This window comes from Gymnogyps californianus, chromosome 2, assembly GCF_018139145.2.
Source record: "Gymnogyps californianus isolate 813 chromosome 2, ASM1813914v2, whole genome shotgun sequence".
Lineage (NCBI taxonomy): Eukaryota > Metazoa > Chordata > Aves > Accipitriformes > Cathartidae > Gymnogyps > Gymnogyps californianus.
Window position 1 is genome coordinate 36,263,067 of NC_059472.1, and position 22,387 is coordinate 36,285,453.

General features: G+C 37.2%; 1 protein-coding gene across 1 annotated transcript in view; it reads left to right on the forward strand.

The window, feature by feature from the left end:
• Nucleotides 1-22,387, forward strand: part of NCOA2 (nuclear receptor coactivator 2) — a 196,165-nt gene that overhangs the window by 8,031 nt on the left and 165,747 nt on the right. The window contains exon 2 of the mRNA XM_050892444.1: nucleotides 1,833-1,912. The gene's annotated coding sequence lies outside the window, so the exon portion shown is untranslated. The remainder of the gene's footprint in view (nucleotides 1-1,832; nucleotides 1,913-22,387) is intronic.

A 22,387-nucleotide genomic window follows, 5' to 3' on the forward strand; every position in this document is an offset into this window, starting at 1 on the left:
TTGCCTATCACTTCATGTTCATCACTTTTCTTCACTGACAGTCTAGTTTAGTTAGAGGAATAAATCTGGAATATACCAGATTATACATCTATTCGGGTACATAAGCTTGTCACTAGTTGCTGTATAATTCAAGAGCTTTATTTGGAAAGAAAGATCTTGTCAGTAGTATTTTGAAGGTAGTGCTTCTGCTGTGAAACTATAATGTATTGTCTTTGTTTTCAGACAGTATTATTATTAAATGTTTTATGAATAGAACAAATGAAAATCAGCAAAACTTGTCATTTCCATTGTTGCCACGTGGCGCCCTGTGGGCCACAGTAACAGTCAGGAGCCACGTTAGTCGTGTGCAGACTCTTTGAGCTGCAGTACTGGAGGCCATGTAGATCAGGAGGTGGGATCCGAAAATAAATCAGGAGTAGGAAAATACCAGTGAGCAGCCACGCTAGTTGTCAAGAAACAAAATGGTAGTAGAGTAGTTATTCACTGGCGTGCAGCAGCTGAAAGACAGGAGATGAGTGGGAAATGCTTCTGTCTGCACAGGCACTCTCATCATTATTGCTCCTCTGTGGAAAAGGTCTCCCCACCATGGGCTGGGGCTGCAGCCCTCATCTGCTGGTGAGACAGCGGCTTCCCGTTGGTGTGTCTCTCTGAACTGCAGGTGTCTAACAGGCACTGTAAATCTCCCTAAATCACCAAAAGATCTAGTAGTGTGTTACTTAAAATTTTATTCCAAGACAAGATGATGTTTTCTGTCACTGAGGACCCACTCGAAGCCCCATGTTTGTGATCTGTAGAGCTTCTGTGCTTTTTGGGCATTCCTGAGGAAATAGCGTAGTCATATCTTCTGTGTATATATTTTATATAAGAGTACTTCTTTGTTAGTGGCGCCCCCGAATAGCCTGTTACTGTAGTGGTATCCTGCCTGTGACTGAAAGAACTTGAGCATAGTTTGTCTGAAGAAGATTTCTATGAGATGGCAGAAATGACAGAAAGAGTAAAGTTGTTTCTAAATTCCATTTCTCTTGAAGGATAATTAGTGCACTTTTTTTTTCTGTTGATGACTCTTGTAGTGTATCTTTCATTTTCTTTATATTCTGCCTTTTTGTTTGTCAGAAGAAGGTAGAAAACTCTTCTTTGGTAGCTTGCTTGGATACATTTGACATAAAGTACTGTTTGACCTACAAACAGAAATGCAGGTATTTTATGTGGGTAGTGGCATGCTCCTCTTCCCTGAAGAAATGTGTATTGCTGTGCAGTGTATGTCCTCTGCTCTGCTGGACTCTTAAGCTCTATACTAATGAAGAGCTTTCTGTTTATTTGTCCACTGATACTTGTCACTCGGGTCAGGAGTATTGTAAGTGGAGATTCAGAGAAGAAACATGCTTCTGTATGTACAACTTTTAATAATGGTTGAAAGACATTTTATAAGAACACCAGCTTCTCCTTTTTAGAGATTTGAAACTAATGTGTTATAAAGTCAACCAGCCAAGCAGTCAACCAAAAAAGGAACCAACCGCTTTCACAGAGAGTTCCCACAGATTCTTTTGTGAACATAAAGGCTGTGTACCGTGTAAGTTAATGTAAATATCTTAGTTGTTATCACTGTGAATTTGCAGTAGGCAGCAGGTAGAGAGGAAGTTGTGTGCCTGGAGTGATTGTGCAACTGGAAGGGGGTTGTAGTTATGTCTGGAAAAGCAGATAATGCTCTGCAAAGTTTATGTTTCCCTTGTTGTGTTATGCTTAAAACTGCAATCTGCTAAGCATCATATTTTTATTTTTCTATGCCTGTCTCCAAAAAAAGACTAATATTTTTCTCTCAATTTTGTTCCTAGCATGCTTGAGATGTATCTGAGTAGTGAGGCCCCCTGCACGCACAGTTCCTAGAAATCGTTGCCCGCCTCACTGAATCTTGGTGAGTTGTCTATATCCCATTGCGTTTAATTGGATTGTGTTACAGTTTTATCTTCTTCACTGGGGAATTTGATGTGAGATGTCTTAAACTGATTGTGTGGATACAGCAGAACAAGCCTTGGGTTTAAGTAATGTATGAGATTATATAGCGAGTCGAAATACAAACATTTTAGACACTTCCAAAAATAACGCCCAGACTGGTTGTGGAAGCAGGGACCTTGCTTTAGTGCCAGGACCAGGAATGGGACTCTCTGCTGAGAAAGGCTGAAGGGATCAACATGTGATGTTCTTTCACATTAAGTTTGTTTGATATTTTATATTGTAACTAAGGAACTGACATTTTTCAAATGTGCTGATTATGGTCTGTCGTATGGCAAAGGTTGAGTATGAAATAATAAAAGCTTTTCCATCCAACTATCCTCACTAATAAATTACTTAAATTGAGGGTTGAAATCGGTATAATGACACTGATGACTTAAACTGCTTGTTGCTCAAGAATTACTGTCTGATGACTCCATCAGGCAGTGCTGTGCCTGTTTAACTCTGCTCACAAGAAGGGATAATACCACTGAGAACTAGAAAAAAGGACCCCTGCGGATTGTTTAAATGCAGACTAATAATAGTTCGGTAGTGCAGTGAAAGAAAGTAGAACATAAATGCCGTGTTTTTATTTTAGGTATGTTTAATATATCACTGTACTTACTTGGTATAAATCTTCTACAAATATGCATTTGAGATTTTATGTGAGAACCTTTTCAGGGTACTCATGAATAAATGTTGTCTTTTAACACATGGAGTGACTTATTAAGGTCAGAAATATGTATTTTTGAGGCATGCACGCTAAATATAGAGGTGGGAAATGAGCCTGCTGAAAAGGTTTTTAGTTGTTTGGGGATATCTGTTTATAAAATGCCAACCGTTTATGGGTAAAATTATGTATGTCCACATCAAGTATCATTTCCTCTTTTGTTAATTATGTTGAGCAATTTTTGCAAACTAACAATGCTTTTCTTTAAACTTACTGAATTTTCTAGCATCAGTGAATGAAAACAGATTAAGAGGCTTTCCAGTGCTTCTGGTTTTTTTTTCTGCCTTTTCCCTTGGCTGTTCTGATAAAACACTTTGTAGTTCATTGCATTCAATGAAGTTTATAATACTGGTTAATAGTTTGTTTATGTATTATATTAACTTGAAAATGCTCAGCCACATAGATGTTATTACTTATTTACACTTATTACTTACACTATATTACTTATTATTTATTTACACTACTTATCTGGGCTGCATAATGATCATAATGTGCATGTGCAGATCTTCTCAATAATAAGCTGCTTTTGTGATCATTTAAGCAAATTGTTTTAAAAAAAGGAAATAGTAAGAATCTAAAATATTTTTTTTCTAGTGAATAGGACTCATAATAGAATGAGTTAGGTATGTGTAATAAAGAGAAAAATGTCACTGCCAAAATTCTCCAAAGAGAACATGAATTTTTGTTGTCAAGTTGATAGTATGTTTGTTTTCAGTTGTCTCAGTTGTAATTTTCCATTAAAAAAGGAATGCATTAGGTAAAGACTGAAAAAGATAAATACTCAAATAAAAAGCAATTTGCATATAATTGCATTTTTTCCTAATTAATATATGTGGGCAAAAAAACCCCTCTCTTTTGCTTAGTGTTGCTGCATTCTGCACCAAAATTATAAATTTGGTTGTTACTGTGCCAGAAAGTAATCTGGTACCTTTACAGATACTGAATAAAACATAGTTGCTGTGTTTGAAAAGTTCAAAACCTTTAATAAGAGCAAGTAGGAGATAAATATTTGTATATGAAGTCTATGGTGATGACAGTGAGGAAGAAACCACTGTAAAAAATGGATGTCATGAAAGGATTTAGAGGGCAAGGATGAAGTAGAGAGGTAGGTCTCCACTCAAAATATCCTTTTGCTCTAAAGTGGGTAGTTATCCATGTGTTCATGTGATAGACAGTCAGCAAAAGTAGGTTGCATAAGACAAGGAATAGTTTCAAATTTTGGTTCCTTGGAAATTCTTCCATTGATTTCTGAATGTCCAGGATTTCAGTCCTATTGTTTGACATACTCAGATGTTCACCTTCTCCATCACAAGATCAGAGAGCTGAAGCTGTTTATTTTAACCAGCACACCCATCTGAAATTATACTAGTGTCTGAAGGATATATCAGTTGGACTTCCATTTAAGAAATCCTGGCCTTGGCTTTTGACTGGAGTTGCTTGTGGAATAGATGTTGGGTTTGACTGTGTGTTGTGAGACTGTACCACCACTGTGACTGAAATTGTGCGTGTTCAGCCTGTCTCTATCACTGTATTAAGTTTTTTGGAAAGTGAAACTACTTCTTAATACTTATTGGATCTATTTTTATATGATACAACGGATAAGAGTGTGAATCTTGGCCTGGTTAAATGACTTTAGAATATGCGTATATGAACTGATAAGAAATAATGTAAATGACAGAATTTGTGGCTGCTCCCTTGGAACGCTGGTAGTTGCGGTGGTAGGAAGTAGCTGCTGCATGCTACCAAAAAGCCATGCAATTAAAGATGGTGAGAAGTTTAGACTTTAGTTTAAAAAAACCCCAAACATAAAAATACTAACTTTAGTTCCTAGTCTAAAAGTTTTCCATCAGAAAATGTTTATATTTTTTTCTTTCTCCTTTTCTTTTTGCATGAAATGGTTTGCTTTGCAAGGAACGTTTCTCAGCAAAAAAAGAACGTAGATTAGAGAAATTGTTTTCTGTCACTCTCGATCTGGAGAGTCTGTTTCAATCTAACTTTGTAGTGATTTCATTGGCGTTTGTGTTGTAGTTAGTGTCAAGTGTGATAGATAAAAAATATTTGTGTGTCTGTTTGTTCTGAGTTATAGTACTCCTTATTGTTGTTTACAGCAGTAGTAGATAAAATTCTGAGAGATATCTCATTTTTGACAGTGTTCTCCTAATACATGTGTGTGTAAAGGGAATGCTGTCAGAAAATAAAGTGCAATACTGAAAACAAAGAGTGCCTTATATTGAAACGAGTTTTAAGAACCTTCAGTATTAGTTTAAGGATGCAAGTGAGGAACGTACAGTAGGTTCCAAGTATCAAATCTGAATAAGAGAGAGCTCGTTTCAATCAGCATGCAGAGCCAGGCTGGGATCATGCCTACCTAGAGCTCTGGCGTCAGTTCAGAGCACCCTAATTCCCACAGGAGCTGTGTTTCTGAAATACCTGAAATAAAATACAGGTATCGACCACAGGTATGAATAATCTTTACTGAATCAGATCTTCTCATTTGCAGATGGATCTGTGAGGGACATTTAATCTACGTTGAATTGGTTTGTGACAAATAAAGGGAATGTGTTCCCATTCTTAGACCTCAAAATTGGGAATTTGTGTTTTGCATGAAATATGATCAGATTTTTCTGTTTTCAGTCATTACTGTTCAGTAGTGACATTAGTTAACATGAATTGCCTATAAAGATGCCTGTAAAAGTGGATGCTTGATTACAGTGAATTTAATGCAATCAGCGTTAAAATGATACTCCTAATCTGAGAGTGAAGTTCCGTGTGGGTCGTACAATGAGAACAGAAGTATTGAGAAATGAGCATCTATTAAGTTTTATACAATTGCACCCGACGGATTTTTTTTTTTCTTCCCCCTAAAATTGGAAATGGAAGCTTATGGAAATCCTTGGGTTTTATTTTGTGGAAAAGCTGAAATTTACACAAATGTAATATATTGCATTTCCTTTAAAATTGATGAAAATTTGAAGAGTATTGTAGAGAGAAATCTCATCATGCTTGCAACTAGCAGAACTAGATTTGTTAATAATGAAAGTAGTTTTAACGTACTTTCATAGTTTCGAGGCCACAACATTCAAATTCATTATAAATCTGGAGTAAATACGTAAAACTCATTAATTACTGTGAATGGATTTAAATGGAGTGCTCTGTCAGTGAATTTTTTACTGAATTGATGGAACCAAACTTCATATATATCCAGGACTGTTGAAAACACTGTCATTCAATTGATTGAAGCTTGCCTTTTGTATGTAGCTATAGCCTGGAAGATTATTTTTAACATTTCAGTTTCAGTGAGAAAAATAAAAAATATTTAGGAAATGAGATTGCTAACTTGATTTTATTCACTTTTTAAATATTGGTTTTGACTTAGTAATGGGCTTTGCTAAGATTTTTTCATTTCTTACCTTGATAGGAACCTTTTTATATGGGCAAAGGTATAGTATATACACATTTGCAGAAGAAATAGCTGTCATTATCATCGTTGGAAAATCAATGTATATTTTAAATATAGATTGATGACATTGTACCACCAATATTGGAGCCTGGGAATTCTAGAGGGGTCAAGAACAGGACAACTGAGCACTTGCATTATCAAAGAAGATGAGATGCATTTACTTGGGCAGATTTTCCTCTGGGCCTGCTTTTAGCCCCTGAATTGGGAAGAGTGAAATATTTACCCAGCTTGGCTCTTGACAGTAAATAGTATTAATTAAATACAGGGCTTGAAAATGACACTGGTATTTCAGATTAAGGCCAGTAGATTTTGCCTTGGCTTTCTGGAAATTGAATTCCAGTAGTCTGTTTATTTGACAGCATTATAGTACAATAATTTGAGGTTCATGGATATTTCTGTACATTAAAGTGGGTGAATTTTTATAATGTCACAATGCTGGGATTTTAGGCTCAGACTTATGTGACTAGAATAGTAAACGAATTTGCAGCTGATTAATATAAAGTGTGGCACAGTGTGTTTCCAGCTGATTAATTTACCTTTATATTAACTGGACTGGCAAGAAATTACAGGTTTGTTGGTTTTTTTTTTAAACAAACTTTGGATGTTAAAAAATTCAGATGAAAGGTCTTAGATAAGTTACAGATGTTAAGAAGTTAAGTATTATTAAAACGACTTAGAAATATTTGTGAGTTTTACAGTATCATTGTGAAGGGCTCTAACTATTCAAAATGTTTCACAAAATCCTCCTCTAGTCATCTCACCACAAGCAAAAAGGGGTAATGACACTCCTACGTACACAGTATCTGTCAGTGTGTAAATGCATTGGTAAAACTCTATTTACAACTGTGGCCATGATAAATGAGTAATATGCTCTGTTCTCCTGTTCTGACATCTCTGGTTTTTATGGTCCAGATTCTTCCCTTTTTTCATTATCAGTACTTTTGTTCCTTCAGTAATCCCAGTTCAATAAAATACAGTGTTCTGTATACACCAAACTGTATCTTTCAAAATGACAGCAATAGGCAATCTAGGAATATTTAAAATTAGAATTGAGAAAAGAATTAGTTTTATAGTAGGTATTGCAAATCAGTTCATCCTTGAGGGAAGCTGTAGTAGTGTCAGAGGGAGTTAACAGGTTTCCATTCATGTTTTTTCAGCATGTTTTTGTTTTGCTTATATTTGGATATTCTCACTTAAACTTTGAATCATCATCCTTACAAGTAACACATAGAATTGAAGATACCTTTTTGTGTTGGATTCCTTTGTCCTTCAATCTCTAGGTACCTGTTTTACTGCTATAAAAGTGAGATGTCTCCTACATTTCTTTGTTCAGGTTGTAAGCTTGAAACTCTACTGTGTGCTGCCACAGTTTAGTAGTATTTTAAAATGGGATAAAAACATCTACATTTATCTAAATGTAGGTGGCCAACACATATGAAATTTCACTTGGGTTAATTTTTATGGCCTTTCAGTTTTCAGTTGTGGTTTTTTGCTTGGCTTCTCTTCACAAATCCTGGTTAACTGTGTTTTTATTGCTCAGTCCTGCTGAACAGACTCATGTAAAACTTTTTCTGTCTGGAGTTACAGTATGTAACTTCCAGAATGTATCCTGCAGTGGAATAGGGTTTATGTGTGGCTGATGGTATGTGAAGCTTTTGATGCGTGACTACTGATGTTTAAAATATTCCTTGTCCCTGACTGTGATTTTAGTCTTTCCTTCCTCATGAGCTCACTCTTTTTGTCATTATCCAAGTTCTAGGCTCTTGATCAACACTGGAATATTTGAGGAATCAATACATGTGAGTCTGTTGTTTAACACTATGGTTGCCACACTTAAAACATACTTGACACAAATCCACAGAAGCAAAAAAAAAAACCCACCCCAAAACACCCCAAATTAGGCCATTTTATATGAAATATCGCATGCTATTCTACAGCTATCACACCCCAAGCACACTACCACTGCATACCACAGGCTATATGCCACAACCTAAAGGGTTAAATGGATTTGTTCTATTAATTTTCTGCTTTTGTTGGTTCGTGTCAAATGTACTGTATGTATAGCGCATCCGATTCACAATAGTATGTATTTATTTTTGCATATCAGCATGGAACCATGCATATGGTGCTCTGGTCCTGTTTTAGGTACTGTAGGCACTTAAAAAAAAAAAAAAAAGGGGGAAAGTAACAGCCTGCTGCTGATGAACTTGATTCCAGTAACTGTAGTTATCAAAGTTGCCTCCTACTTAGTCTTCCTCTTATTTGCTTCATCACTCCATTTCTGAGCTATTTCCTTCCGCCCCCAGCTTCCAGGAGAAGTGTTTTGTGTGTTGTGGTCTTCTGATAAAATCTGATAAAGCTTTGGGATAGTCCATTCTTCTCCATTTTTGCCATTAGTCAAAGCCCCCAGGCAGCAACGTAGGAGGAACGATGTTTTGGGTCAGAGCAGCTTGATCCATGGTTGTGAGACTCTTATTAGAGTTGGACATATTTGTGTGTGTGTGTATTTTGAGGGGGAATTACTGAAAATGTATTTTTGGCTAGCCTGAAGCTATTAATGAGTTGGCTTGAATTTCGTAAGTAGCTTCATTAAGGAAGGGGGAAAATTCCCTACAAATCAGAAATGCTATAATGGCTCACTTAGGAAATTCTGAAATTAAAAGTTTTGGATTTCGAGGCTGGATTCACAGGAAGAATTAATGGTCAGTAAGCCATGGGGAAGCGGCCCGGCTACGGGGTATGGCTCTGAGCAAGGAGCTGCTGCGGGTGTGCGAGGTGAGGGCTCTCGCTGGGCTACGGTTTCAGTGGCACAGCCTGTGCCCCCAGGTAGAGGGACAGCTTGTGACGGGTCCAATGGCTCGTCTGCTTCCTGGTGTCTGGTCTCGCTCCCCATGAGCTGCAGTTTACTCTGCTGCTCCCAGGTCCAGGGTGGCCCTGCCTCTTGCCATTGGGCCAGGCTGGGGACGGGCAGGTTGCCAGTGTTTTACAGCTGTGGCAGAGAGTGGCTCCCAAGGTCACCCGCTTCACCTGGGATGACTGCAAGGGCTGGGGAGCCCTTTCCTGTACCCACACGGGCACCGGCATGCATGGAGATGGGGGTACGCCCATCTTCGGTTGCTGAAGAGGGGAGAGGCAGGAGGGCAGATTGCTACACGCCGCCTCCTTCTGAACACCGGGATGCGGGCGCGCAACAAAATGGAGGAGGGAATCACGGTGCTTCTGATTCAGAGCAGAGGTTTGCATTTGGGTCTCCTGCCTCTTAGGAGATTGCTGCTGTCTCTGGGCTGCTGAACGTTTTTGAGTGGCGCTTTGCTGCTTCTGAAACAGCTCTGCTTTTTATTGGTGCGTAAATATTTTGTCAGAGAACTGAATTTCCTACGTCAGTGGTGAGTGCCCTATCTGTTGTGTGTGCCCTACAGTAAAGGACAATAGTTTCTTCACTTGCCCACTTTTATAGATTTAATTTATTTATCTGCTACCCATAAGGTTGTCTTCTCAGCCAAGGTACTGCAAAGGAAGCTAAGGTATACATTCACAGATACATTTAGCCATTAAATCCCCTTGTGGATGCTCTTAATGCTTTGAGATAGCTTACTTCATGTCAAAATAGGGTAAGCTACCTGAAACAAAGGCATTTGTCCTGGTGAATTGAGTATTTGTGCAACTTGAAACAATTTTAAAATATGTATTTTTTTCCTGTTCAGTGGCTGAAATGAAAAATCCATTATAGGCACAGCTCTGTTCCTCGTATCAGAGGTATCATTGTCCATAATTAAATGGATACATTTGACTACAAAGATATAATACAAATTAAAGTTTTACATGGTTGCCCCTGCGTATGCCATCTTTTTTTCAAAATCCTTTGATAAGGTCAGTGTGAAGTATTTTACTGTGTAAAACTGATGAATTCTTGAAAATCTGAAGAGATCAAAATGAGACATATTTAAATCTCTCAGAGCAAAAGAGAAGTAAAAATGTGAACTGTATATAATGTGTCTGGCAAAGGTAGAAATAAACCCTTAAAAATTTAAAACCACGAGTGAGTATTTTGTGTTATGGCATACGGCCCTTCCCACCATAGCTTTTCTTGCTGTTGACATGATTTGGGGACTGTTCTTACTGTTCTGATTTTGTGGAAATATCGTTGTATAAGCATAGCGGTAACTTTTTCATAATGAGCTGTACTCTGTTCTTTTATACTTGTGTAAATAATTTTTACTCAAGTTGTATTGCAGAAGCTGAGAAAGGAAGATGGTGAGCCTGCCCTTAGAATTTCCTCGGGGGAGGAGGGACTTTTTTAGAGACACGAGATTCTGAGAAGGGAAATAGGAGGGTTTCTTGCAGAAATGTTGAGCTAACTAGCAACACAGGAAAGATGAAAATGTAAAATCCAATATTGGGTCAAACCTTCTTCTGCTAATTGAAAATATTTCTCACTTGCATTAGCTGAATGTAAAGACAACACTGTGTTTTACTGTTTTTTAACTGATTTTGCTTACCAGTAGCAGGGAAGGAAGTCAGTAAAAGGGAACTGGTATTTTCTTACACAGACAATGTCTTGAGGAGCAGAATAAATTAATGCAACATGGTTTTCTGTGAGGGTGCATACCTGCAACAACATGATAAATTTGTATTTAATATTTTAATGATTGAAAATGTGTGTGTTTTTTCTGTTTGTGTATGTTTGTTTCTATGTTGTAATTTGTAATGATTGTATTATCAGTTTTTAGTTCTGTCCTGTTGCTTTCTTCAGGGTCGCGGGTAATATCAGCCACTCTTAGGCCATGCCAGTGATGGATTCTGTAGCTCTTATTGTGCCAAGCTTCTGCTGTTCTTGTGTTGGGTTGAACAGGCAGCTAAAACGATTTATTCAGGCTGGCTGAGGGTCAGCTACAAAAGTTGAACATATTGTTACCTTGGACAACTTTTTTTTTTTGTTTAATCAACAAATAATTTAGATAAGGTGGCAGGAACCATTTGTAGAATTTGGGGACTTACAGTGTTCGCCCCTGTATGTGATGGAAATTTTCCTATAATTATACCCATGGGAATGATCTTATCTGGGTGCCAGGAGCTTACTCTTCAGTGCCAGGTTTGCCAGAGGTGTACTAAACCAGTCACTTGAGCTGTAAGTCCCTCACTTTCTTAGCTGTAAAATGGGGTCAACCCTCATTATTTTCTCCATATGCAGAAATCAGGTTCATTGGTGTTTGTGGATTGTGTAGGGAAAATAAATAAAAATATATTTATATATTTAATTTCTTCAAATGTAAATAAATTGCTTGCTTCTATCTACCTGTGCTGTGAATTAATACTGAAATTGTAAAAAATGCTAGAGAGAGCTTGCCTATTAAAATGTTGAAGTAATGGCCTTTTGCTATTTTATTAAACAAGAATCAACCTAGATTGTTTTGAGTTAGCAATATTTTTGTCTGCTTATATTATAAGATAAAACATCGAGTATTGACTTAACTTCACATTTCACAGAGGAAGAATTAAAAATTATCTCTGCGAAGGGTGACTATGGAGTTACTCTTTGAAATTCTAATTTAACACTTCAGTAATGGGTCGAGCCTGCTCTGAATCCTCTGTGGGATTATTTGATTTGCTGTCTGGTTAACCTCAAGGAAAATGGGATGTCTTTAAATTACTAGGGGTGCTAGCTATCACCTTATAATGGAGCCACCCGGGAGAATTTGTTGTTTTAAATTAGGATTGTCACCTGATGACTAAGGGATTATATGAATGGGGGCTTATTTTTAAGATCTACACTGAGGCTGAAAGTTGCAATTGTTTTTTCTTCTTTTACTTACCATCAGCTGTATAATTGGAGTTTGATATAATTGAGGGATAAGGGGAAAATGTCTTCTTTACCTGAGGAGGGGGTGGTGTTAGGGTTTTAGTATTTGTTTTGTCTTCAGTGTTATTTATGCATGGAGAAGTTTTTCTTTTGTGTTTCTTTTTATTTGCATAAATGTTTTGTGCCCCAACAAGAAGAATCTTTGTTTTTTTCATAGTAAAATTGATTATTAAATGACATTCATGTGACTAGAACTGAAGGGAGAAGTTCTGCTTTTAAGCAGACAAAGAAGCAGCTTGAATATTTTGCAAGTTTATGCATGTAACGTTTATTCTGCCAAAACCTTTAAAATTAATTTGCAAAGTATTGAAATACAAGTACTCAAATGTTTTATGCTGTGTCATACATAAAGGGAGTATTTGGCAGTTAATTAGTAACTTGAATTTGGGGGGGGTAAAGGCAGGATTTCAGTTAATAACAAATTCAGTCCAACATTTGACTTTTCACTCTATTTTATGTTGGATATTCTATGCATATTGCTGTTACAATTTTTTCAGCCACAGTTTGCCTTTAAAAGCCATGTAACATACCTAGTCATATTTTAGCAGGTTACATATTTCTCTGTCTTACAAATTAAATTGAATTTTTAAACATCTATAGTTTGTGATGTCATAGGGTATAAATTCATACAGTGAAAAGCTTAGCATAATACATCATTTTAATGGCACTTAGTGTCTCTTCAGGAGTATTGAATGGCGACAAGCTGTGCAGTGTGCATTGCATATACTGAGAAATTTCACAAGACTTTTTGACATCAGTTTTGAAATGAGTTGTGGGCTCAGCTCCAGCGCTGCTCTGAGCGTAGCCTGTCCTGCAGAACTTTCCATTGCCAGTCTGTCACATACCACGTGCCTGTGTTTCACCTAAGATTTCCGATTTGAATAACTGTGGCTATACATAATTTGAATTGCATATTTAACAGAATTTACTTACTGTTGCTTCTGAGAATTTTGTTTTGTTCTTTTTTTTAATAGAACACAAGTATATTTATTCTTGTACAATTCCATGTATATCAATTTGTAATCAATTTTTAATTTGTATGTCAACATGTTGGAGCATATTTTTGAAGTTAGTAATAGCTATGGAAATGTAAGCCTTGACTAGGTCTGAGGACTTGTGATTTTGGGAGGAAATACTGGGTAAAACAACATAGTCATCAGTTTTGTACATGTGTAGGGGAGGGAAATTTTTTAGGATATGAAAGTTTTTCTGTGCTTTCTAGGAGCTGACAGAGGTGTAAATAACATAGTGCAATAAGGACTATAAAGATAGAAAATATGCAGATTTATTTTACAATATTTCCATCAAAGGTTTGTTTACAAAGGCAAAAAAGCCCTTCTGTCTACTGCATTAAAGTGCATACAATGAAGTGCTAGTTGCAGCAGAAGCAAGCAGGGCCGGGCTCGCAAGCCTCTATCTGAAGAATTGCTAGCATGCACAAGTTGGGCTGCTTTGCCATTTCAAGCTGGATAGCTTTCTGGTGATAGGAGAGGTCCTACAGCTACCCGTTTGTTGGTTACTAAAAATAGTGGCGCTGGAGTAAGGAGGGTACAGCAGCACAGCACCAAAAAACCTCCCCAACCCTCCAAACCCTAAGATTTTTAACAAGTAAATGCCTAAACAAAACACACCATCTCCCCATGGTAGGCAGAGTTGCAGGCCAGCTCATCCCCTGAGTGGCCGACTGGCCAGCTTCTGCAGCATGCCCTGAAGGTCATTCATGTGAGCTATTTGGAAAGAGGATGGATTCAAGATGCAGAGGTAAAAAAGCTTTTGTAGGGAATGCTTGATTTGCTTCTCTTCTTTTTCCTGGAGGGGAGATACAAACTGAAGTGTCTTCTGACTCCAGCTGTAGTAGAGGAGTATGGTAGTTCACACAGACAACTTCCAGACAGAAACCTCAAATACAAAATATTATTGTGAAATAATTCGAAATCTTTAGATTGGGGCTGCTATCAAGTGTGAAGAAGAGTGATTTTATTATTGGTAGATGAAGTGCATCTTGATTTGTCTTTCCCTTAACCCTGAGGTGACCCTTCAGAAGGTGAAAGGTGGTTCAAACTCTTATTAGCTGAGATCTGGAGATTTCCTGAATATAAACTTACGTGTTTTGCCAAGTTGTATGGCCACAAATCATCAGGCTTTCTCTAGAATTTCAACTTGGCCCAAAGCTGGGGTTCAAATAAGAAAAAAAGAATAGCACTTAATAACATAATTTACACAGACTGTTTCATGTGACATTTTGCTTTTATTAGCTACTGTTTTCTCTCTTTTTTTTTAATAGTAGATTGGTGGTTTAGGCTGTATTTCAGATATGTCTTCTCTTCTGTATTTATGTACAAAATACCACTTAGAATAAAGGAAGAGATACAGATTTTTTTCACGCTTGCTTATAGCATGTATAGAGAAGTGATAAATATGTTCAAAGTCCTAATGGAAAACTTCTTCAGTATTGCAGGGAATTTTTTCTGAGTTGCGGTTTTGAGGGATCATTTGCCGTGAAAGAACTAGTCACTCGGCAAATCTTTCGCCAGTAGTTTGGGTTGTGTTTTGGTAGGTAATTCATAAGACATCTTCTCTTTGTGATCACGTCACTTCCCCCAATGGCAACAAAAACTGCTTTCATGGGAAACCAGTAGTAAGAACATGGATTGATATATTTTTAGTTTTCTTTAATGCAATTAAACATCTGGAAGTAAGCAGAGCCATCGTCATGTGAGCAGCCAGCTTTCTACAGAATCTCAGGAAATACTCTTGACTGCTTTTTGCAAATGGTTGCTACAGTTATCTGGTGTCTATTTTGTTGTTCAGGACACTCAATTTAGTGGCCTGTAAACATTGTTAGGGGTTGGTTTGACATCTGGCCAATATTCCTTCCTGCTTACTATTGAGTACTTATTATCGTGCTTGTTGCTCTGTGTCAAATAATATATATTAAGCTTCATGATGGTCTTGTGAGGTAGGGGTTGTACAGGAAAGTCCGTGGCAGAAAATAGGGTAAGAACCTAAACTGTGTGTCTTCTAGATATTAATGAGAAAAGCAATAGGGTGATGGCTAGTTGCAAATAAGATAGTCTAATTTGTAAGCATTGATAATAGCTCGGTCAACTTGAGTTTCATTTGTAGAAGCACACTGTATCACAGAGTGAGAAGTTGGAAGTTGATACTACTACCAAGTAGTGTCTGTGTAAATAAGCTCTATCCTAGTGAACTTTTTGCCTTCAGACCTGTGCTGTGCTTGTATCAGCCAGGTCTTTAAATACAGAATAAATGAACAAGAAACATAACTCTCTGGCAACAACTAAGACGAACACTTCATAAGGTGTTTAAGAAAAACAATCTTGATTTCCCTCTCTCCCCCCCTACTTCTCTGCCTTCACAGTCTCTGCTTTCTGCTCATGTCCGGCTAAGATAATATAGTAAATGTCTGAGCTCTTGCAAGTAAGGCTGTCACATTGATGTTTAACTGACTTTGAAGCAGTGCAGCTGTAAAGGGGAAATGAATTCTGTTCTCTGTCAAAGCCTGTAAAAGAGTGTTTGTTTTAGCAGCTACTGAAGATGGAAGTGTTTATTCCATGACTGTGTTGGTTGTCAAAGCTGGACATATTTTCCTGTATTAATAATATTTGGAATTTTTCATTAGTTATAATTTCCTGTTGGTTCTTGAGAGGAGTATTGAGATGTTGATCACTGTCCCAATCTTTTTAGCTCTTCTTTCTGCATTTGAATGGAAATCTTGGAATTCCGGGGGGGGGGGGGCGCGCGGGGCGGGGGCAGGGTGTATATGTGTGCACACGCATATATAATTATGTATTATATAAAACTTTAAAAGCAGTTGCAGATGCCTGATACTTTTTGATCTGACAAGACAATAGGTTTTTGTACAAGAGACAGGGACAGCTCTTCCAGTTTGTCAGGTGATGGAAGACTGTACCTAATATGCGTGAAATGCAACTGATTAGTGATCTTTTTGTTTTTTCATATGACTTCTGTCACAGACTTTTGCTCCTCATATATAGAATTCTCTCTTGATATGAAAAGACTGACCAGGATCTGGATACCTACTGTTACAGAAACGTATGTTATTCTGTGTCATTTATTTCAAAAGTAGCTTATCACATGCACTTACCACATCTTAGCCATTCAACACAAACAAAATCCTCCTGAAGTGTTTCCGACACATTGTTGCTATAGCGAGGGGAAAAAAAGGTGAAGTAATGGCGTTGGACTATTTTTGGTTTGTTTGGTTGTTTAAGATAGATCATCTAGAGCTGAAACTTAATTAAGTATAAGGGTTTGAAATTGGAAACAATAACCATGCTAAGTAAGCCTGTCACGATCTTGGCATCATTAGAAGAGAGAGCAAGCGGCAAGAGAAGCTGGATTTGTGCTGGTGTTGCTTACAATGGTATGTAACTTACTAATTACCTTTGCTGTAAATTGGTTGGTAAAAAGCCAAAATACTGCTTCCCTAGTTCCCTAGGATCCTTGTTTTGAGAGGATTATACTTCCCGGTGTTTTTACAAGAATTACATGGATGCCAAAATGTTTCCCAGGCTTCTCTTTGATGATCGGTACAATGTAACAGGGAAGGTTGACCAAAAATTACTGAGGAAGTGAGTAGGAGAGAGATAAAAAGGTGTAAGAATAAATTAATCCAATAGCTGTGTATTTATGCATCTTCCCTACCCTCCTCACTTCTAGTCTGGTTTCTAAAGGAAATGAAACTCATGTGATCATGACTGAGACAGAACATGTTTATGTGCGTTTGTGGGGTAGTGTGTGTGTTTGCTGTTTCCTTCCTCTGCCCCAAAGAAACTGTGCTTCTACAGGTTGCAAAAAAGTACGTGGTCAGGTAGGTGACTGCCATCCTGTTAGTGAAAGAAGGACCTTACCTGTTGACAACCCTGATTTGGCATCAGAAAATCATTATGGGAGAGCAAAATTATGGATGGCTGAGGGCACAAAGTCGGTCAAGTGCAGAGGTGTTGGCATGTTTGTCAAACTAAATTTCCACGTGCCTTACTCTTTCTGCTTGTCAGCTGGAGATTGAAATGTCTTTTGATGCAGAGGAATTGTGAGGTTTAAGACTTTTGTATTAAAAATCAGTTGATATGTTATATCAAGACACTGTCTTACGTGCTTCAAAATCTATTGATGGAAGTCGTGTATAGTATTAATATAACCTTCTGAGATATACATGGGTAATTAAAATTTAGAACTGCCTTTCTTTAAAGAAAAGTGTGAAAAGCTTTACATACACTGAGAAATTCAGGTTGAATATGCAGATTATGAATCCTTTCATTGTACTAAAGTAAAGTTATTGCTGATAGCTGTAGTCTTATTTTTTCATCTATGGGCTAGCCATAATGCCATGTCTTAACATCCATTATTTTTTATAAGTCTCTGTTGATTTTCAAGGTAGAGGCAGGGAGAAAATATACAGTATTCTCTGGCAGTGGGGCAGTGCAGGCCTTCATTTGTCCTTCCCCCATGTCTAACATAATGATTTTGGCTGTCAGTGCTGCAAGTTGTTTGTTTCAGCCTCAGATAATCAATCTGATTAAGTATCTTGGCAGTATTTGATATTATACAGAAAGCATTTGAAATGACAGTGATATTTCACTGAGCTACTGCTCATGTGGAAAGCTTCATTTTAATAGTCTTGGTGATAACAAAAACTTACTGAAAAGAGTGAGATGAGATATATGTATGTGTATATATATGTATGTATATATCTTTTAGCGCGAGTGATTGTAGACGTAAACCACTATAAGAACTTTTTCTTATGTGCTTAGTTCCTATTTGGATGAGTGAAAGCAGTGACATGTATGTAGTTAGTCTATTTTAAGTGTTACTCAATGACAAGGTTGAGGAAAAAGTTCTCTGAGTGGTAACATCGTATAGACAAGTGTCACGAACTCAAACTGTTACTGGCCAGCTTCGTGTTCATCAGAGATTTCTGTGAGGTAGAAGATGCCCTTGATCAGGTCTGACGCCCCTGGTGAGGCCAGCTGTACTTCAGGGAAACTGGAAAATGCAATGTCTTCTTACTTGTCCTGAACAGAGGTTCTTCAGCATGATTGCAAGCCAGCTTTAACTTAGGCCTCGTTAATTCCTGAATTCAGTGGTTTGCTTCAGTTTATCTTGCAAAATGATACCTAATAAAATTTTTGTACTGGGGTTTTCCCAGAAAAGCCCATCACTTGCCAGCTCCCACTGGGGCTCACCAAGTCCAGTGCCTGCTGCAGAATCTCTGCTAGCCAGGAGTCTCAGTGTCATCCCTTTTGTCTCACCTGTCTTCCCTCCCTTTCTCACTGCAGAGTCAGTGTAAGAAAGGCTAAAACTTTTCTACTTCATAACATCAAGGCAGAAAGTAACTTTACAAAGGGAAAAAAAAAACCAATTAAACTGTAAATAAACTTACTTTCTAGTGAAAACTTTCTGCATTCACCTTCCTCAGCATTAAAAGTAAAATGGCACAGTGTGCCTGGTATGTGAATAAATGCAAGCCTGATTTAGCTTCCTGACTACAGCAGAAAAAAATTCAGGCATGCTTTTTAAGGAATGGTTATTTAAAAGTAATGTGTTTTTGTTGCAGCATGATTATATATTTAACAGGAAACTAGGTTGCAGTCTTTATGACTAACTCTTATTACTACTGCTCCCTTGGTTTCCAGGAGATGAAGACTATACTGCTATGTAAAATCTTCAGTTATGTAGCATCATCTCAGACAATTTTCTTTTTTGTCCCACGGTATTACTGCTCAGTCATTATTTTGTAAAGAAATGTATTGAATTCAAAATCTGTATCAATATGTTTTCATTTTCCTTCTAACTCCTTGTTGGTCTGTATGGACCATAGGAGGACAATAATGGGACCACATCCTGAGATTTTTCGGTTTTTAGTGCTTCATAGGCACAAGTACAAAGTGTATTTGGAACTTGTGTTTTACATGGAGGAAAAACATTGGCTTTTTAAATCAGTAAAACATACCAAAATAATTCACTTCTTGAGATGAAATCAAGCAGGGAATTATTGGGAAGAATTTTTTTTTCCTCTTACATATATTTTTAAAAGACTTTTTTAATTGACAAAGGTAAGTACATAATGAATAGAATTTCTCAACCCTACATCATTTGCTGCATAGGAACAGTATTTACCTACAGTAACTCTATAAAGGATTGCATGTGTAATTGCTCAGAACTCCAGATAACTTTTCCAAAAAGGTTTGTGTGGGAAAGAAATAATTTGGGACCTGTCTTGCACAGACTTCCATTTGAGAGTCGGAAGCATTAAGCATTAATATTTTTCCAAAGACCACCAGCCCTGTTTGGTTACTTTGGTAGCAATGCAGATATTTTCTTATAATACCAGGAATGTTGCTGTCGGTGTTCCTTTTACCATCGTATATTACCATGATTTGACAGCTGACAAAACAAGCATGCGAAGGCTGACATTTGTGCCAGATGTCTTTCATTATATATTTTTATAGGCTTAATTTTTCATGTGTGCACTTTATATTGGCAGCTTTAATATTTTTTGCAGATGAAGCTTAATTGTCTTTTATGCACATTTATATTTTAGTAGATTAAAATTTTACCACAAAATGTACTTGTAATTGCTGTGCAGAAAGTAAAAGCTTACCGAAAGGATGACCTAAAAAGATTTGACCATTCTTTAGGCATTAGAAAAAGAGGTTGAAAGCATCTTATTCTGATGGAGAAGCTTTTGACCACCTGAGGAGCTTAATGCTGTATTTTTCCTTTCAGTGCCTTATGGTGGCCCTTGAGAAACTCTTGTGATGCTGCTTTAAGGAGCAGAGTCCTGTTACCAATAATCAAGTGTATAATTTAAATTTTTGCACTGATTTAGCTGGATTCTGATGATATATGTTATTTTACGGCAGTCTCTGAATCCTTGACAAACAAGTGAAGTACCCCTGAAGCTTGAGTTGTCTCTTGGGTTTGGCCCTTCTGCCATTTGGTTTCCTAATGTGTCTGGGAAGTGTGTCCCAAGGAGGAACTAAACATAACGGAGTCCTTCAATGGTCCCATAGCTCCTGCTATACATTCACACAAGCTGTCAGCCCCTTTTCACGAGAGTATCTTAGGAAATGGGAGTGAAGGGTAAGAAACATGGTTTAAGGCTTTAACAAGTGTCATAAGTTAAGCAGGGTAGGACTAAGCCAGATTTTTATTTTCCTTTTCTCAAAAATAGTGAGATCTGATATATCCTTGTTATGTATGAGGGTGAGATTATGGTTTCAGAAATTTTTCACAGACACTGTAGATGAAAGAGAGATTCTGAAATAACAAATAGCCAGTGCTGTGGCATTTTCCTGTGGTGACAGGGACTCAAGTTGTAAAATTGCCAACTTGTCTGATTCAAGTTAGGATTTTAAACATCTGTATTTATTACCAGGACTGTTCAATGGGTTGTCTTGGGGTGATACTCTCATCCTCACTCAAAGGTTCACCCTGAATCTTACTCTCAGGAGTAATCAGGACTCTCTTAAAACTGGAATGTTCTTGCAAAGGAACCGGTTTCGGTAAGTTAGTGTTTTTTGATGAACACTCTTTTTAGAAAATCTGAGCGCTGCTAATCTGAAGTTGAGCTGTCTGCAGTTGCAGCAGTGCCCCCTTCTCCCCGCTCCCTTGCAGTGGGAAGATGCGCGGAAAGGAACAGAAACCGGGTGCCATCGCTTTTGCCCTAACAAGTTTGTGATCTTCTTCCAAATGAGATTTGATTCTGGAGAAAACAAAATGGTGGGAAAAAGACCCGTGGTTATAGCAATAAGATGGTGAAGGAATCCACTAAAGTCTGCTGAACATGATGGAACAAAATTTCATGGGTATTTTTAAAACAATAAATATAATTGTTGACTCATTTATGTATTTCCTTTTAGATAATGTCCCACCCCCCCACACACACTTGTTTTGCTCCACTGTGCTTTACAAGACTCTCTGTGTTTGTGTATAATATTGTTGCTGTAATCCTGTCCTTCCCTCTCTCAACTTCTCCCTTAACATTTCAAACCATTATTTGAAAGCTCTTAACACTTCTCTTTTTCAAAAATATTTTTCCTCAGTTTTCAAATGAGCACCACTTTGAGTTGTACTTCTGATACTTTTCATTTTTCTGCATTTCAGATACCGAATCGAGCACTCTCATTCTTTGTTTCCCTTCGCTAACAGAAACCATAAAAATGAATAGGACCTAATTTGTGCCAGCGTTACAAAACCGGTAATGTTATCTGCATACATTTGAACACCATTCAGAAGTCTAGTTTTATGAAAAATCTTCTCTCATCTCCCTTTACCAAATGCAGAATTTATGTGCATTTTAATATAACATAGTCATGGAGATAAATGAAGAGAAGCATGTGGATGTGGAAGGGCAATAAAATGAGAAATTTGAACTGCAGAAGGCTTTAAAAACTTAACATACTTGTTTATTCTACTCAAGTGACAAATATTTTTGGCAAAGAAACTGTTATGGCATGTTAGTTCAATTGTAAATATATTAATTTGTATATTTGACTACAAATACTATGATGGATATTTTTATAACCATCTTTTAAGAACATTTTATTTTAAGATACTACAATCTCAAAAAAGTATATAAATTTCTGTTGCACTGTTTACATCAGAAATAGCCAGGAAATTCTAAATTAAGACATACTCTTATTTTTTCATGTGCAAGTATATTCTACGGTTTCTGTTCCCAAATCTCCTAAATTGAGAGCTAAAATGGTGATTTCAATAGTCACACATTTCCATGTTTGTTTTAGCATGGACAACATGTATGGCATTGTTTCAACATAATTATGTGAATTAAGTGTTGATATACTTTCCGTATACTCAGGATTTGGTCAATAGAAGAAGTTAAAAGTCCAGCCTCTTGTGATTCAAATAACCAAGTAAATAAATAAATTGTCATAAACTCTGGCAGAAGTGGAAAGATTGGCTATTGCATCTAGTGCTGTTCTACAAATTAAATGAGTGTTTAGCTGTCTCCCAAGTGTAATACACAAATGGATGTTCCTAAAATATGCACTGTTATTACCAGGCAAAAGAGTTACGAGAAAAAAAACCTTAGAGTAACAATTTTACTTTTCACATAAATGCCTTTTATTCCTCTCCTCTACATGTTGTTTTCCTGTCCCTTTTCTATCTACTGGTGTTACATCACTTGCACACTTGGTTTTTAAAGGCTCTTGTGAAACTATCACTCTATTACTTCCAGCTGAGTAAGTACTCAGTTGCACCTCATAAGCTTTCCAAGTCACGTCTCGCAACAGTGACAACCGTGTTAGGAAAACAACTGAGTTTTTAAAGCCCTGTT